The sequence below is a fragment of the Lissotriton helveticus genome (assembly GCF_964261635.1).
Source record: "Lissotriton helveticus chromosome 1_1 unlocalized genomic scaffold, aLisHel1.1 SUPER_1_unloc_3, whole genome shotgun sequence".
Classification (NCBI taxonomy): Eukaryota; Metazoa; Chordata; class Amphibia; order Caudata; family Salamandridae; genus Lissotriton; species Lissotriton helveticus.
The window spans coordinates 3,482,700-3,501,390 of NW_027611670.1; the positions used below are offsets into that span (position 1 = coordinate 3,482,700).

General features: G+C 49.1%; 1 protein-coding gene across 1 annotated transcript in view; it reads left to right on the top strand.

Annotated features, from left to right (window-relative positions):
- LOC144805858 (uncharacterized) overlaps positions 1 to 18,691 on the top strand; it is a 2,350,900-nt gene that overhangs the window by 1,591,986 nt on the left and 740,223 nt on the right. The gene's annotated exons all lie outside the window — the stretch shown is intronic.

Consider the following 18,691-nt stretch of genomic DNA (forward strand, 5'->3'; position numbering starts at 1 on the left):
GAATACTGGGAGTTCCGGAGTCGGAAGGCAAGGGCGCCATGGACCTCTACATGGAGGAGCTGATCAAGACGCACCTGAACCCCAAGTGACTCTCACACTTTTTCTCGGTGGAGCGGGCCCACCGAGTGCCCGGTGGACAACCGAAACCGGGAGCCTCGCCGAGACCGATCCTTGCGAGACTCTTTAACTTTCGCGACCGCGACACAATATTGCAGGCGGCGAGGGTGTCTCCGGCCGTCCAAATCCAAAACTCGACGATTGCCTTCTTCCCGGACTATACAGCTGAGGTGGCACGCAGGCGGAGAACATTCCTGGAGGTAAAGAGGGCACTGCGGGCAAAAGAGCTATCCTATTCCATGCTGTTCCCGGCCCGACTTCGGGTAGTGGCGGAGGACAAAGTCTGGTTTTTCGATACACCGGAGGCGGCGCAGGACTGGCTAGAGGGCTGGAGGACCGCAGGACGCCCACGCCGCCAGCAAAATGGCTCCCAGAATCACCAAGAAGACAGCCAGACGGGATCCCAGAGGTTAGGAAGAGGCGGGCAACATAAGTCACCAACACAGGGCTCCCTGGGAGCAGAAGGGGGTGTAGAATCCTGAAATTTCAGTGCATCAAGACATTGAGACGGGTGTGGTACTAGTGCCTGTTGGGCCCTCTTGGACACTGGCCTGGGGAGCACGAAGGAGAGCAGGGATGCCACCTGCTCAGGAGGACACCCCACCCCAGCGCGCAAGTAAACTGTTAAGGGGATGGGTTAAGCACTCTGCTATGTTGGGGAGGCGGGCGGTTAGAAGCCCGGTAAGCAGGGAGGCAGGGAGGGGGGTTGTGGGCAAGCACTCTGCTATGTTGGGGGGGCGGGCGGTTAAAAGCCCGATCAGCAGGGAGGCAGGGAAGGGGGGGGGGAGTTTGTTTGAAAGTTTTTGAAGTTACACATGTGAGGTCGAATTTTGAACTGTTGACATTATACTACAGGGTCCACTCTGAAGACAGGTACACCCCGAGATTGGGACCCAGTTTTCGCTACTTTCAACACCGGTTCGACGGTACACGACTGTAATACCAATACACCTGAAGGGAGGTTTGGGTGCTCGCGGGTGGGTTCTATCCGGCTGATGACGTGGAATGTAAGGGGCTTGGGCGATAAGATAAAGAGGGGATTGGTGTTGCACGCAGTAAAAAGGCAGGGACCGACCTTGGTGCTTCTCCAGGAGACACACCTCACGGGGGGGGGGACGAAGGCCTTAGACAGAAAAGGATACAAAATGGCGGTACATTCGGAGTTTAACACAGGTTCGAGGGGCACGGGAATATTGGTCAAGAAGTCTGCACAGTTCATTATACTTAGCACTAAAATAGATGCACGGGGTTGCTTCGCAGCTCTTCAGGGACAATGGGAAGGGAGACTCCTGAATTTGGTGTCAGTTTACATTCCCCCGGCGCTGCACTCGGTAATGTTGCCGGCGCTTGGAGAGTTTTTATTGGAACTGCCCGAAGGGGACATAATATTGGGTGGAGATTTCAATGCTACAGTAGACACCCGATTGGATAGGTTCCCGGAGAGGCCTCAGAAGGGGGGTCCCTCCCGACTTCAGACATTCCTAAATGCGATGGGCTTAATTGACGTTTGGAGACATACACATCCCGCCACGAAACACTACACATATCATTCCACGGTGCACAATAGCTTATCGCGGATAGATTACTTCCTGGCGCTAGGTGGAGGGCTGCAACACGTAGACACCGTCGACATACACCCCAGGGGAATATCAGATCACTCACCAGTCACACTTGTGCTCTCCACGCAAAAGAATTTACCCGATACACGCCACATACCTTAAAATTCCTAAGGTGAGAAAAGCACTGAAAATGGCAACTACACATTATTTTGCGGAGAACTCTGAGTCAGTGAAATCCTCAGCTCTCTTGTGGGAGGCATATAAGACGGTGTTGCGGGGACAGGCGATAGCATCCATAACGGGACACAAAAGGGAGAGACAGAGCGAACTGGCAGAGTTAGAATTGGCATTGCATGCTGCAACGGAGGCACACGAAACAAACCCTACACCTGACACCGCCCACGACATGGCCCTGCGGCAACAACAGTATAGGGAACACATGCGGATGCAGTCAATCACTCAGATAACAGAGACGACACACAGAATCTACGACGTAGGCGACAAGGCAGGGAAAATGTTGGCCTGGCTAGATAAGAGGGGAGGGAGCACCAGGGGTATACAGCGGATCTGTGACGGGCTAGGGACAGAACATACAAACCCAGAGGAGATAGTCGACATCTTAGCAGTATATTTCCAGGGGGTGTACACTCCTACTACTGCAGTGTCGGCAGAGATGGCATGTACATCCCTGGGTCATATCCCCATTCAGACGCTTACACCGGAAGCGACCACGGAACTGGAAGTGGACCTCACGGAGGAGGAAATACAAAGAGCAATACACGCCTTAAAACCGGGTAAGGCACCTGGACCGAATGGTATCCCGATAGAATGGTACCAGGCCACGTCAGAGAGACTTAGTGGACCCTTACTGGCCATGTATACTGACAGTCTGGAAAGGACTGAACTCCCGTTAGATCAGCGGACGGCAACTACTGCTGCAATCCCTAAGCCCGGAAAACCACCGGAGGAATGCACGTCATATCGCCCTATCTCACTGCTGAACGCCGAGGTTAAAATCTTGGCTAAGCTTCTTGCCACCCGGCTGATAGCACACCTTCCGCACCTTATACACCCCGATCAATCGGGTTTTATGCCGCATAGGAATACTGCCCTAAACCTACATAGGGCGCATGGTGTGTTAGCTAGGGCTACCTCCTTGCAAGACCCGGCGGTCATACTGGCCCTTGACGCGAAAATGGCTTTCGATATGGTGGAGTGGCACTACCTATTCGAGGTCCTGACGCACATGGGATTTGGCCCAAAATTCATCGCATGGGTCAGGCTCTTATACACTAAACCCATGGCGCAGGTGGTGGCGAATGGACATCTTTCTCGACCATTCCAGCTAAAGCGAGGGACCCGACAGGGTTGTCCGCTGTCACCGCTGCTCTTTGCGATCGCATTGGAACCGTTGGCGACTCTGATACGCTCCACTCCGTTATTGAAAGGGATCATCTGGGAAGATGAGTGGGAAGACCGCCTATCCCTCTATGCGGACGATATGTTGGTGTACCTGTCGGAACCAGAGAGCAGCATACCAGCACTGTTGGCGCTGTGTGATGACCAGGGTAGTATATCAGGGTACACTCTCAACTGGGCGAAATCCGAGATATATGTCCTACACGGCCCGCCCCCCACACTGTGCGAGGAATGCCCCCTCCGGATGGCGGGGTCCTCATTTCGCTACCTGGGGGTCCATGTCACTAAAGATGCAAATGAGTTTTTCCAGAAGAACTTGACACCACCACTGGAACGACTAAAACAGGATGTTAAATTTTGGGCTACGCTGCCGCTGACACTGTTAGGGAGGGCAGCACTTTATAAGATGATGTCCTTGCCCCGGTTTTTGTATATCCTAGAAAATACACCATACCCTGTAGCGCCGGGATATTTTAAGCGAGTGGCTGCGCTGATGGCTGGCCTTATGTGGACCAATCGACCGGCGCGCATTGCACAAGCGAAACTGCACAGGGGATGGTACGATGGTGGAATAGCACTACCAAACTTGCAGTTGTATTACTGGGCCGCCCAACTAAAGCCCATTAATCAATGGCTTCATGTACCGCAGGACGACCCGGCTTACAGGGCGGACAGGGCGCAACTGGGAAGAACCACCATGCTAGCGCCCCTTTACGATAGGCCGAAAATACGCACGCTCACTGGACCAATGAAACTAACCGTATCAATATGGCACACGGCACAATCAAGACTAGGCTGGAGGGGGACACTCACTAGACTCACCCCACTTTAGGACGCGAGGGCGCTAGGCAATCTGAGACACAGTAAGGGGTTCGCGCTCTGGGATAGCATTGGAATATCCACAATAGGAGATCTGTGGGAAAAAGACACGGTAATTCCCTTTGACCAGCTGAGACAACGGTATGAGATGCGACAAACGGAATTATACCGCTATGTACAAGTGCGGCACGCTGTGTTAGCGGCCATTCCACGTGACACACCACTTCCAGAAGCATCTCCCCTGGAAGATCGTCTCCTCACAGACTACATGCCAGCCAGGGCAACATCACTCACTTATCGTAAACTACTGAATAATCTGCCAGACCCGACAGTAACCCTGAGAGACAAGTGGGGGGAGGACATAGGAGAAATGGAAGAGTCAGACTGGAATGCAGCGCTGGCATCACCTAAGGAGGTGGGCATATCATCTAAATTGAGGCTTGTCCAGCTTAAAATTCTACACAGGGTGTATTACACGAGGAAGATGCTTCATACCATACAGAGAGCGCAACATCCGTACTGCCTTCGTGGCTGCGGGGAGGTGGGAACACTATTTCACACACTCTGGGAGTGCTCTCACATACAGGAATTTTGGAGGCAAGTAATGCGTACTATGTCGCAAGCATTGGTGGTATCCTTGGCCCCTGAGCCTCGGATGTGCTTGCTAAATATATGGGGACTCAACGATCTTTCCAGGTACGCTCAGCAGTGGGTCACGATAGGCATGATCATAGCGAAGCGCGATATAGCACAAAAATGGGGAGCGGTAGATGCCCCTACACTGTCACAATGGTGCGCAAATATGGATAGGGTCATGATAATAAAGAGGACAGTATACACCACCAGAGCATGCCCCCGAAAATGGAATAAGTTATGGACTCACTGGAACGTATACAGGGGAGACATATGCGAACCACTAGAAGAAGATGACACATTGACATCAGATGAAGAGGGGGACGAAGACGTAGGACCGTGACAGGAAAGGGAAAGTGGAAGGGTCCAGGGCCTTATCAAGGGTATGATACGAAGGGGGGAGATGGGTGGGCGGGGTGAATCATGGTTTCTGTATTCTGACTGACACACTAACCTGCACGATTGTGACAGAACATGATGACGACGAACTAGTGGGCCTAGGCACTGCTCCCTTAGGTTAGTCGTTAGAACACGGTGAATTGGAATGGGGGACTTACACCTGTCAATTTTAGGACCTATGACCTAATGTGGTATCTTCTTGTTAAATTTGGTTTTGTTGTAAAATACAAAACAGACCTATAAAACCTAGTATAAGAAAAAAGAACTGCTTGCACGTGTAGCACTAAGGCGCCACCGTACCCCCTGGTTGTCGGCATATGGGCTGTGTGATTCTGAACATGTACACATACCTTAAACTGACGCAGCCGGCCCCAAGGGTTGTAGGTCTGAAGCTGTGTAAAAGTTCTGTGGTAAAATAAAGGTCTTTAAAAAAAAAAAAAAAGCCAAGAGTATTAGGGACCATGTTGTAAGCTCTTTTATGGACATTCCTGAATCTCCTCCATTGCAAAATTTGTGGAATTTGCCGGTGGCAATAGGACACTTTAGATGCGGACAATGTAAGGCATGTAAAATGACTGTACAGACCAAACAATTTACATACAGACAACATAATATTGATCTCAAATCATTTACTAATCGCAACACCAGCAACGTAATGTATTGCATCACATGTCCATGTGGGCCCACTTACGTAGGACAAACTCAGCAAAGGGTTAAGGCAAGAATCCTACGGCACTGTCGTAGAATAAGGTGTGAGTGCAGGGTGCTCACACTTGTGGAACATTTCAAAGCTGCCAATCATGCACCAGATGAATTACAGTGGGTCATACTTGAGAAAGTGTCCCTTGGTCCAAGGGGAGGGAACTGGGGATCCATCTTGAATGTCAGGGAAAGCAAGTGGATGACTCGTTTTGATTCTGTCCAAAACGGTTTGAACGAACAAGATGCCAGCTATGCCCAGGTAGCATGTCTTAATTAGATGGGGATTTAGACTAGGTTCTTAATGCTTCAACTACTATGTCTGTAGACTGTCGCCCCTTTTTACAGGTACCAAGGGATGATGCAACTAATACCCACATTCTCATTTCCTTTCTGTACATATTCTGATTGAAAATGTGGTATTATGTCTCTTCATGGACAGATGTTAGATCTGCTTTCCCTCGAGATTGTAAATATTGTAAAGGTCTTAAGCCTCTTATCCTATTGTTCAATGTTTAATGCAAGGCCAGTATGATGTGTTATTATACATTAACGTTATCATTCAACAACGATTGATTGTATTCGACACGTAATATCACTAGGACGCTGAGCGGCTTTTACAGACTGTGATATCCTACCCAGACAAAGGTATCTTACTGTGAAAACTGTCCCTAGCTGGGTTGGCGTGTCTGATACACATCCCACTTTAGCAACCAACAGGAGCTCTTTTTTTATGTCATGTAATTGCTTTCGCCCTAATGTGAAAAATACTAGAGTCTGATCACACCTTTGGCCACCAATGACAGTCATCCATGGACGCTCGCTTTGATGTGACATTACACCTTCTATGAATGAGGCCTCTGCCCCGGTACCCAGACCTTGCACTTCAAACTGCTCCGACTGGACACGTTAGATATAGTCCCCACTAGGTCACTGATTTATCTGGCATTCTTTCCAGAACCGATAGAGTCGCTTCACACTCTGTCAACAAGGTTTCCAATAGGTTTTTCCCGGGTGATTCATGCGGGAGGTCGGACGTCCTGCCCTGTGGACTTTGATTAGACTATGGACATAAAATGTATGTGGCTTTGCCCTACGGGATGCATGTTGTGAATCAGGGGCGTAACACAGGCCCCCGCAGCCCACGTGTTGCGGGGGGGGCTCCGCGCTCCAGGGGCCCATCACTTCATCATGGATTGAATGGTGCGCAGTGCGCACAGCACTCCCCCGGCCTTTTAATAAATTAGATCATGGTGCGCAAGGCATGCACGACGGGGGCCCGGGGCCCCCGGCCCGCCACCCGGGCCTCAGAGGCTCATGAATGATTAATTAACAGGTGCCTGCCCTACGCACGCTCGGACGGGCATCAGAGGCTCACCCACTCTTCATTAATAAAATGGGGCAAAACAACTTCTGCGTACGCACGGGCCCCAGCCGGGCCGCTGAGCCTCTTAATTAAATGGAGTGCGGGCCCGGCCGGGGCCTCTGAGGCTCGTTTGAGTGTTCTCCAGGGTTGGGCAGAGCTGGTGACCAATGGCTGCCCTGGCCTGATTGAATTTGCCATGACGTGCGCACGCAATTAAAAGTGTGCGCCACAGCGTGAGACTGAGGTGCGGCTTCCCAGGACTCAGCCACGCTCCTATGCAGGACTTTCCGAAGTCCCTCACCGGCCATAATTTAAATTAATTTCTTAATAGCCCCCCTGCCTTCTGCTTCTGCTAGCTGCCCGGCCCGCCTCACGCCTACCACTGAAACAGGTATGTTTTAGCAGATGACAGCCAACGCACGTTTTCAGGCTTATAAACCATTGCCTCTGCCAATAATCAATGTCACGCAGGTAGCCTACTCTGCTGGGTGCAGGGTCGTAACACCGTACTGTTAGTAGAAAAAGGCTAATTACGTTCTTAACAAAAATGATTTTCATGCATATTTATGTTTACGAAGGCCGACTGGCTGAAGCAGGAAGGTAGAGACAACACTTTGAAAAGGCTTGAGACTGTCCTCACTGTAATGATGGCGATGCAAAGTGCCTGGTGACCAAACTGGTCAGGCACTAGGACCGGACCGAGTGAGGGACGAGGGCGGGCGGAAAGGGAGGAGCCGGGGGACCAAAGAGGCAGTTAGCCGTTAGCCCTGTATGAGGAAGGAGCTTAATAAAGGAGCTGATACCTTTAACTGTGTCTGAGTGCAGTTTGTATCAGGAACGACACTACAACTGGCGACAAAGGTATCCTGTCCCCACGCGTGCGTGAAGAAGGCTAACCCGGCACCCAGCGGTCAGTGACCCGCCTGGAGCTCGCCCCACGTCCGGAGGTACGAGCGCGTTGCCCAAAACGCCCACCGAGTGCCCACCTCGGCGGCGGAAAGACCGGAGCTCGCCTCGTGTGTGGAGGCTTGAGCGCGTTACCTGCAACGCCTACCGAGTGCCCACCTCGGCGGCAGAAACAGCGGAGCCCGCCTCGTGCAAAGAGGCCCAAAGTCCATACCGGGAGCCCACCCCGGTGGTAGAAAGGAAAGAAAGCTGCCCTACCTGGTCGTGACTCAAGCGGTGGATCCTGGCTGCATGCGGTGAGTGAAAGCGCCGATTAACTGGGTCCCCGGTGAAGAAAACAAGAAAAATGGCCGAAATCTCGCCAGAAACGAGATTCGCGCGCGGCCATCTTAGAGTCAGGCAGCGTTAGCCAATCCCCTGCGAGGGATCATCGGTGGCCATTTTGAAATCAGGCAAAGAGCCTGAAACAGCAAACAAGCATTGGCGATTGATAAACAAACATTGGCAAAGGTAACAGGACTAACATACAAGCACTGGTGAGTGCAACGGAAGCAACAAATAAGCACTGGCGAGTGCAACAAAGACAGCAAACAAGCACTGGCGAGTGCAGCAAAGTAACAAACAAGCACTGGTGAGTGCAACGGAAGCAACAAACAAGCACTGGCGAGTGCAACAAAGACAGCAAACAAGCACTGGCGAGTGCAATAAAGACAGCAAACAAGCACTGGCGAGTGCAACAATCAAGCACTGGCGAGTGCAACGGGAGTAACAAACAAGCACTGGCGAGTGCAACAGAACAGAACAGAGAGTGAATTAGGACTGTAAAAGCAGTCAGGAACCACAGGCATACAATGCCCGACTCAGCCACCACAAGCATGATGAGAGCGTCTTTTCTGCGCTGCCCCGAGCCCCTCGTTCTTGAATCCAGCGGGAGCATGGGCCAGCGATGGCAAGAATGGATAGAAGATTTTGAGGACTTCATGAAAGCATCCAAGGTGACAGACCTCGAAGTGCAACTGCTTGCTCTCAAGGACCTGATTGGCAGGGAAGGTGGACGACTCATAAAAGAAGTGCCAGAAGGGTCCCCGGATTCCTACGCTAAAGTACGCAAAGCACTAGACAGCAAGTTCCTACACAAAAGGAACATCGACTTTGAGCGGTACACATTCAACCTAGCCGCGCAAGAGAAAGGTGAACAAATGGGAGCGTTCGTAACGCGTCTGAGACGATTGGCTAAGTACTGTGATTTTGACAAGTTCTCAACTGAGGACGCCCTGCAACTAAGAGTCATAGAAGGTTGTTTATCCGAGCCGCTGAGACGCAAGTTGCTCAAGAGAAGCTACGCGTTGGAAGAGATCGTAGAGGTGACGAGAGTAGACGAACAAGCTGACGAACATGCGAAGAAAATGGAAGCCGGGAAAGGTGAGAGACGGGAACAAGCATTTAGGATGCAGTCTCGACAAGGGCACAGACGATCCCCACCACAGGCGCGTTCCTCCAAATCCAAGAGACATCACCACCAGTCAAGCAAAGGACACAAAGACACGAGCCACACGAGGGGACGATCAGACAGACAACTCAAATGCTACAGATGCGGATACGACTTCCCGCATGCAGACGCATGCCCAGCACTGGGACAACAATGCCGGAAATGTGGCAGAGACAACCACTTTGAAAGCATGTGCGGGGTGGTACCAAAGAGTGACCACGGGGGAAGGCACCGACAACACCAGCCTTCACACAGTCGTCATCAGGTCAGAGCAGTCCAGGATAGACGAGACTCATCCACTGGGTCGTCACAATCCAGCTGCCGTTCCTGCAGGACTTGTCAATCTCGGCGGTCATCATCAAGAGAATCCCGATCCCCATCGCCCATCCCTCGAGATCGAAAGGAATACCTCTACTGTGTAGCCGACCTTGACCAGCTGAAGGAGTACTAGCTCCTAGACATCAGAGTTGGTTCTCACCCCACCCAGTTCGTGCTAGAAAGTGGGGCAACGCTAAACTGCCTACCAGTAACAGAATACCAACGCATGAGACCACCGCCAAAGCTGGTTAATGCCCATGTACAAGTGTATACGTGGATGTCCAAGAAGCCACTAACGTGTATTGGGAAGTTCGAGACCGAACTGTCATATCAAGATCTCACAATACCAGCCAACATCCATGTCATCGAGGGGCCTGAAGCCGATTGCCTCCTGAGCCTAGCCACCGCCGAGCGATTGAAATTGGTGGACATCTTATTCAGAGTCACTGACAAACCAGCACTCATCCAGAAGTTCCCCAAGCCCCTTCAAGGCCTGGGAAAAATGAAGAACTGCCAAATCAAATTGAATATAGAAGAACAAATCACACCGGTGGCGCAACACCACCGAATAATCCCGTTTCACCTGCAAGACGCCGTGGAGAAGGAACTCCAAGACCTGCTAGAAGCCGACATCATCGAGAGAACAGATGGATCAACTCCATGGGTCTCCCCAGTTGCGGTAGTCCCAAAGAAAGGAGAAACCAGCCGAGTCCGTCTGTGTGTGGCTATGAGGGCGCCCAACACGGCAATAGAGAGAGAGAGAGACACCCAGGCCCTCACATCAGTGACATGATCACTTCCCTCAACGGAACCAAGATCTTTTCAAAACTAGACCTCAACAAAGGATACCACCAACTGGAACTGCACGAAAGGTCAAGATACATCACAACATTCTCAACACACCTCGGATTATTCAGATATTAAAGACTAAGCTTCGGGGTGTCATCCGCAGCAGAAATATTCCAAGAGGCCATCAGGAGAACAATACACCACATTCCACAGGTCCTAAACTATAGCGATGACATCCTCGTTTATGGAGCAACGACTCAAGAACACAACAAAGCACTAGATCAGGTCTGTCAGGCGCTGATGGAAGCTAACCTCACACTCAACAAAGATAAGTGTGAACTTCACAAACCAACGCTAAAAGTTTTCGGACACATATTCTCTGGAAGTGGCATGAAACCAGACCCAGAAAAGGTAGCAGCGTTAAATGAGACACCAAGCCCTGAGGACGTAGGCGATGTAAGATCATTCCTAGGCATGGCCAGCTACTGCTCCAGATATATACTACGCCACGCTAAGCTTCCCGCTAAGGATGCTCCCTAAACAAGGACAACCCTTCCAGTGGTCCACTCAATGTGAAGGGGCATTTCGAGAGATCAAAAGTGCTGTAGAATCTGCGAAGGACCTAGCTTACTTCAATCCCAAAAAGAAGACGAAGATAACAGTGGATGCCAGTCCCGTAGGATTAGGAGCCATCCTCGCGCAATATGACAGAGAAGAAGACCAACGGCACATAGTAGCATACGCCAGCAGAAGTCTAACGGACACGGACAGAGCATATTCACAGCCAGAAAAAGAAAGCCTGGCTTTTGTCTGGCGTGTGAACACTTCCACATCTTCATCTTTGGAAAACATTTTACACTAGTGACTGACCATCAAGCTTTGACCACAATCTTTGGAAACCCACGAGCAAAAATGCCACCGAGAATAGAGCGATGGGGCCTATGGCTCCAAGAATACACCTACACCATAATTCACAAGCCAGGAAAAGATGCAAACCCCACAGACTACATGACCCGGCACCCCACCAGGTCCGACAAGTCAGCACAATCAATCGCGGACCAATACATCCACTTCATAATAGACCAAGCGAGGCCTCCGGCTGTTCCACTGGAGGCCATTTGTGAAGCGACGCAAACTGATGCCACCCTGCAAGAGGTGAAACGTCTGATCCAAACTAACAGCTGGAGACACACGCAAAGCAGTGAACAAAACGACCAAGAGATGGTGGCATTCAAACATGTCCACGAGGAACTGTCGATAGCAGCCAATGGTCTCATCCTACGAGACACCAGAAAAGTGATCCCACGCCAAATCAGACAAGGGATCATCAATTTAGCACACGAGGGACACCGAGGCATAGTAGCCACAAAAAGAGCACTCCGTGAAAGAGTCTGGTTCCCAACACTAGACCTGATGGTGGAGACGACCCTGAAGGACTGCCTGCAATGTCAACTGGTGAGCCGTCCGGATCCCCCTGCATCACTGCAAATGTCTCCACTACCGGAGGGTGTCTGGCAACACATTGCCATTGACTTCTTTGGGCCAATCAAATCGGGCCAATACGTCCTGGTCATCATGGACGAATACTCCAGATTCCCCATCGCACAGCTGTGCACATCCACGAAAGCATCGAGTGCCATACCGATCCTAGAGGAGGTCTTTGCTGCATGGGGCATTCCCCTCGTGGTGAAGTCAGACAATGGGCCTCCATTCAACAGCCATGACTTTGCTGATTTTGCTCAGCACCTCAACTTCACACACCGCAAGATCACACCATTATGGCCACAGGCTAACGGAATGATCGAACGTTTCATGGGCCCGATCAAGAAGGCCATTCAGCAAGCAGAACTCCCCGGAAAGAGCCTTCAGGCTGCACTCAACGAGGTATTGCGAGCATACCGAAATACGCCTCATTCCACCACAGGCAAATGCCCTGCCACTCTCATGCTGGGACGCCCAGTGCGCACCAGAATACCAATGATGAATCCGGCAGCGAATGAACAGTATCCCGACTCTGACCATGAGGAGATCGCGGCCAGAGACAAAATAAAGAAGGAAAAAATGAAGGACTATGCCGATGAGCGACATCATGCTACTCCCCCTCAAATCAAAGAGGGAGACTGGGTGCTGGCATGACAAGAGCAGCACCGGAAGACTGACTGCAGATACCATGAGGTTCCGCTCAAAGTGATACAACAAAAAGGAACTATGATCACTGCAGAGACCGATGGAAGAAGACTTACCAGGAACGTGACGTACTTCAAAAAGTGCGGACCCAATGTTCAAGAGCTACTGACTGAACCGAAGCTGGAGCAGAGAGACCCAGAGACACTGCCACCTCACAGTCAGTCATTGATGGAGACTGCCGATGAGAATGAGCGCGACCATCCCAACATCCAGTCACGCCCCAGACGTGTGATCACAAAACCGTCTCGCCTTATCGAAGAACCTTAAAGAAAGACTGTTTGCTGTTTGCTGTGGTGTATATTATTTTGTTTCTTTATTCACAGAGGGGGGAGATGTAATGATGGTGATGCAAAGTGCCTGGTGACCAAACTGGTCAGGCACTAGGAACGGCCCGAGTGAGGAACGAGGGCGGGCGGAAAGGGAGGAGCCGGGGGACCAAGGAAGCAGTTAGCCGTTAGCCCTGTATGAGGAAGGAGCTAAATAAAGGAGCTGATACCTTTAACTGTGTCTGCGTGCAGTTTGTATCAGGAACGACACTACACTCACCCACCCTTTACCCCCATTATTTCAGTATCTGCACTGCCCATGTATATAAAGTCGGCGCTTCTATAGATCCCGCAGTTCTCCGAATGTAAACATGACAGGCTCAAGAGTTTCTGAGGCACTTGAAGGAAAACGTTCCCACTAATTTACAAGAAGATCAGCTGCTTAAGCAGCAAGTGAATGTGAAGCACAACAAGTTATATTTGAGGCCAGGCTTCTTCTGGGATTAAGAAATGGCCGCACCAGATAATTTGGCCAAGCCCAAGGACACCGTAGTATGCAGAAGAAGGCATAATTAAAACCGCAGTGATGATTTGCGACTTCTAGAGATAGCCCTTCAATCTCCACATTTCACAGCGTGCACTGTGCACAGCATTTCAGAAACACCTTCGCAGAAGTGCAGCCGCGTGTGTTTCTTTCGTGAGGAAAAACACGTACTCCTCCTGTGGAGAAACTCTTTCTCCTCCTCCCCCCTCCCAATCATAGATGTGATCCCTGTCCATTCCTACCATGGAGATTGATTTACTACAACCCCTTGTAGGAGTAACACGCGGACCATATCCTAAAATCGTATTTAGTCATTTGTAATGTGCAATTTTGGTGTTTGTTTACGTTAGGTATCAGTTGGTCAGAACACATTAAAGCATGCTTTCTATTTATATGTGTGAAGTATAGGGATAAACGGTAAAGATATGTAGCAGCTTTGATTTTGCTTTTTCTTTCACTGGCTGGAACATCAACATATCAACCCTGTGTTTTTTCGATCTCAGCAGCACGTACCAGGGTTGGATTGGGATTGAAAATCGGCCCGGGCACGCAAAAAAATAAAATCGGCCCACATTTGCATAATCACTCATCAAATCACTGCTTTGGCGTAATTTTATTTAAAAAAAACTTTAGGAGGGGGGTAAAAAAATGCAGGAGTTAGTTTACAGTGGTGAAACAAGTGAGGCCACTTCTACTTATGCCCCCTGCCACCACTCAGTATGTGCAAACATTAATGGGCCGGCCAGCAAGACAAAGGAAGTGACACCTCTTGCTAAACGGAGGTAATGAGCGCCCACCTGCCTATAGAAAGGCCACTCAGACACCTGCTGGGCCGCTGGCTGATTTAGAACAATAGAGACAGCGCCCAAATGGCCCCCCAGACTGCTCAAAAAAGAGGCCCACAGCAGCACTCGGACATCGGCCCCTCGGGCATTGCCCGAATGCCCACGTTACCAATCCCACGCTGGCACGTACTTTACTGTACTAATAGGACGCAATAAAATTCAATAGCATCTGGGTGTAAGACATTTTATGGTGATGATTGCTTTACTTTTCTATGTTCTTGGTAGACAAATAGTTTTGTATCAGATTTTTATCCTTCATTTCGTGGTTTTGAAGCAGTTGAAAGATGTTTTAGGGATTTTCATTGATCAAAGGGGTATCATTTCTAATATTTATTATTTCCTTGCACTTTATTGCTTGGTTTTGCTCGCAGGAAAATGTCACACTAAGTGTCACACATTTGGCAGTTGAGGGTCATTCATAAGTGCACTGAATCCATGGTAATGTCACACAATTTGAACACTTGGCAGCTATGTGTATGTAGCCTTCTCACATGCCTCTGCTTCCCTCAAAATCCATGACTCTGGGGCCTGGCTGTGGCAAAGCACAGCCTCCATGTGGCACTCCTATGTATGGGCAAAAGGGTAGCGCCCTTACATTTCTGGTGCTTTGTAGCAGTGTTAACTTAGAGGTCTTCTTAGACTTTCTTGTCGGTTCAATGGGTGTAATTTCTGAAATGTATATGTTTCCCTCGTATTCATTGCTTGATTTGGCACACTAGAAAGGGTCACCCCTAGTCATTGAAATGTCACTCATAATTACACTGAAATTATGAAAATGTCACACATAAGCAATCTGAAACCTTGGCAGCTATGCCCCCAGCAGCCCCTGTTTTTCAGCCTTTGGGACCCCATCAGCACTGTAGCACACACAGACAACCCTACACTCTCTCGTCGGCGTTGGTTGCGCCAGTGAGTTGCCTCATAACAGTCCTACCTAATAAAATTAAATGGTGCGTGCCATGTGCGGTGGGTGCAGGTGGCCTCAGCTTCCAAGCCCAGAAGCAAAGAGGTTGAAGGCAACTGCCTCAAGGCCAGAGACCTTTTGCATATTCACATACCTTTGTAAACTGGTTACCAAGGTTTAGTTTTTGTTCTGGTTCCAGCACCCCCTGGGCCCACACTCTGCCTATTCCTTACATTTGTATTTTACATTTACTGCCATACTGTGAGAATGCATTTCATGAAAAGGAATATAAAGTAAGGTTTCCATAAGAAAAATGACAGCAATGTGTTGTTTAAAAAGCTTGGAAAGACCTTGTCTTGACATTAAATAGCTTTATAAATAAAGTTTGTATTGATTTGTAATGTGACTTTCCTGTCTTTGCTCACTTTATTGATCAGTCATAGATCATTCAGGCAGCCCTAGAACACAATTAAAAGTGCTTTCTGTTTATATTTGTTGTTTGAAGTATGAACAGATGAGTGCTGAAAATACGGCTTTAGGTGACTGCTTATTTTTGTCCCGTCTGGGACATCAAAATAATGAGCTAGCAACCCTAATCATAACACAGGAAGTTTGTTGGAGGATCAGCACATGATTTATTTCCTCAACCATCGATCCCTGATTAACCTCATAATAGCAATATTTTAACGTATATCTGAAAACCCTATGCCGGCGTCAATAAAATGCTGAGTTACTTCAAGTGCCTGGGAATGCACCCTGCATTCAGACAACTCACTCCTCATTCTCGCCCGTCACTTTTACGCTCAACCTGCACTCACAGCAATCACAATGTGCTCCCACTGATCACCATGCACCGCTCAGCCTGCACATACAGTGGTCACTCTTCACACACAATGCACTTGCGATGTTCACCCTGCCTGTAGCTAACTCTGCAGTCACACGAGCACACTACTGGCCCTGCACTCATGTCACACTTCACTCAGCTGTCCCACTCACTGCTCAATCTGCAAACTCACTTAAACAAGCCCATCACTAACCGTGCATTCATTCGTCCCACTCTGCACTTATATCCACACCCAAATTCATATGGTCACCTCACTCACCTTGCAGTCACTCCTCTTACCCATCTCTCACACTGTCGCATCACTCACCATGGAGTGGAGAAGTGTGGCTCAATGGTTAGAGCGGCAGACCCTGATGCAGAGGTCTAGCCCGGGACCAGGGTTCAATTCCCCGCCTCGGCGGGTCTTGGGCTCAAAATTCCACGGACCTGATAATTCTCGCCTCTGTGCCTATTCCTACCATGGAGTCCCACTCTGCAACTCTGGGCAATAGCTTGCTTAATCTCCACAACGGCCCCCACAACGCTAAGGATGCCTGGCCTCCACCTTGGGGGTGCCCAGGAGTGGACACCTCACAGGGAAAGCCAGGATGGGTTCCACAGCGGTATTCGTACAAGCGCCTTGAAACCCTTGCGGGTGAGTAGTGCGCTATACAAGTATCAATTTACAATTTACCATGCACTCACATGGGCACTCCAACCACCCACAAGGCGCATAGGGTTAATATGCATGCTACAAAAACGTGTACCATGCAGATCACATAACTGAGTGTGAGTAAACTATGAGTAGAGCTATAAAAAATGAAATGTTTGTCAGAAAGTTGTTATAGAGAGATGAGGTGCATTGTTGGTGAGTGGTAGTGAGGGAATTCATGGAAAAGGAGGAGGAAGGGTGCGGCAAAAAAGACTGTCAGATGCCAATCAGAGACTTTTTGAGCATGGGCAAAGTGGGCTCCGGCCCAGGGTCCCAGACTTTCAGGGGGCCCACTGATAAAACCAGCTCTGTTCTGTAGAGTCTTGCCCTGATGACATTAAATGATTCTTGAACAGATTGTTTTCAAAAAAACTTTCTGTTGCTTTTTTTAAATATTTGTGATGTGTGGTTCGAGCAGGTCAGTGTGGCGTCGTTGGCTCAACATCCTGTGATACTGGGGATTGGGGAAATATCATTAATCTCCCCGTGCCTAACAAAAAAGTATGTATTTTCTTCCAGTGAGTCCCTGTGTATTTAGCTCCATCGTGGACTTTGCAAACTCACTATTAACCCTGTTAGTGAGCTCGCAAAGTCCATGATGAAATGAACTAAATACTTTTTTGTTAACACTCTTTGAAGTGCTTCAAAAAGTGTTAATGTTTATATAGCGGGAACGCAACCCGAAAGTATTATCGAAGCTGGCTTTAAATGAGCACGCCAGTCAGTTCTTGACTTTGTGTGTATGAGGCTCGGAGGGAGGACACTGACTGTTACTGATTGTGTCCTCCGTGTATACTGACTGGCGCGCTCATGTAAAGTCAGCCGCGCTAATACTTTCGGGTTGCGTTCCCGCTATATAAAGATTAACACTTTTTGAAGTGCAGAGTGACTACTTCTCTAGATTTTGTGGACAGAAAGTTAACAATACGTTAATCATAATATTTCGTCTTGAATGTTTCTGTTCAGTTGTTTGTTTAGTTGTTTGCAGTTTAAATTACAAAATCTGTGAGGGTCTATGCGTTGTATCTTGAAGTCTGTTTGAAGCTCTGTGGTTATACTGAATAAGCAGCTATCATGTTGTTGGTATGTGACATGTCTTTATTAATGTAATAACTGCACTTTCACAATTGCTTTATTAACCTTCTTGCTTCTCACATTTGCTTGAAAATGCACCATTTACATACTCTTTTTTCAAAATTTTCTCAGGGGAGAACCCCCCGAACCCTCCTTTAATGGTTCAGGCTCGCTCGCTGCACTTGCTCGCCATGGTGCTCTCCCACACAACTTTTACGCCTCACCATTTACAAACCTCACCAGCCACCACTGGTTGTCAGTTGAGTTTTTATGGAATTCCAGGTTTGGGTTAGGCTTTCAAAGTTACATGTTGTTGTCCATTAATGTCAATTCTAATTCTCACCCTTCATAGGCCAAGTGACATGTGGTGGGCCGGGTCACCGGGGGGGGCCCCCTCCATGTGTTTTGCAGGGGGGCCCCCTCAGGTTTCGTTACGCCACTGGTTGTGATGCGTTTTATTGTATTAAATATCCACAGATTTAAACAAGGGCTCGAGCGGTTTAGCCTGGATCGTATTGAGACATAAGAAGTGATCCCCGAAACATTATCGGTTTCCAATGGCAACCAGGTATTGATCTCATTGTAATAATTGCACAGCTGTAATCAGCGCGATGCACTATTTAAGTATTTAAGTGGCCCATTTTTAGTATTGTCACTTGTACACAATAGGCTTTACCGATTGGGTGCTTTGCGTATTGTTAATTTATCGTTGTCACACTCTGGCCGTAGATGAAGTGTTCTCCATTTTGATTGGACCCTCTCTGTCTACAGGAGCCTACGGGCCCAACGCCTTTCCAATTCATTCAGCCCCAGACCTATGGAG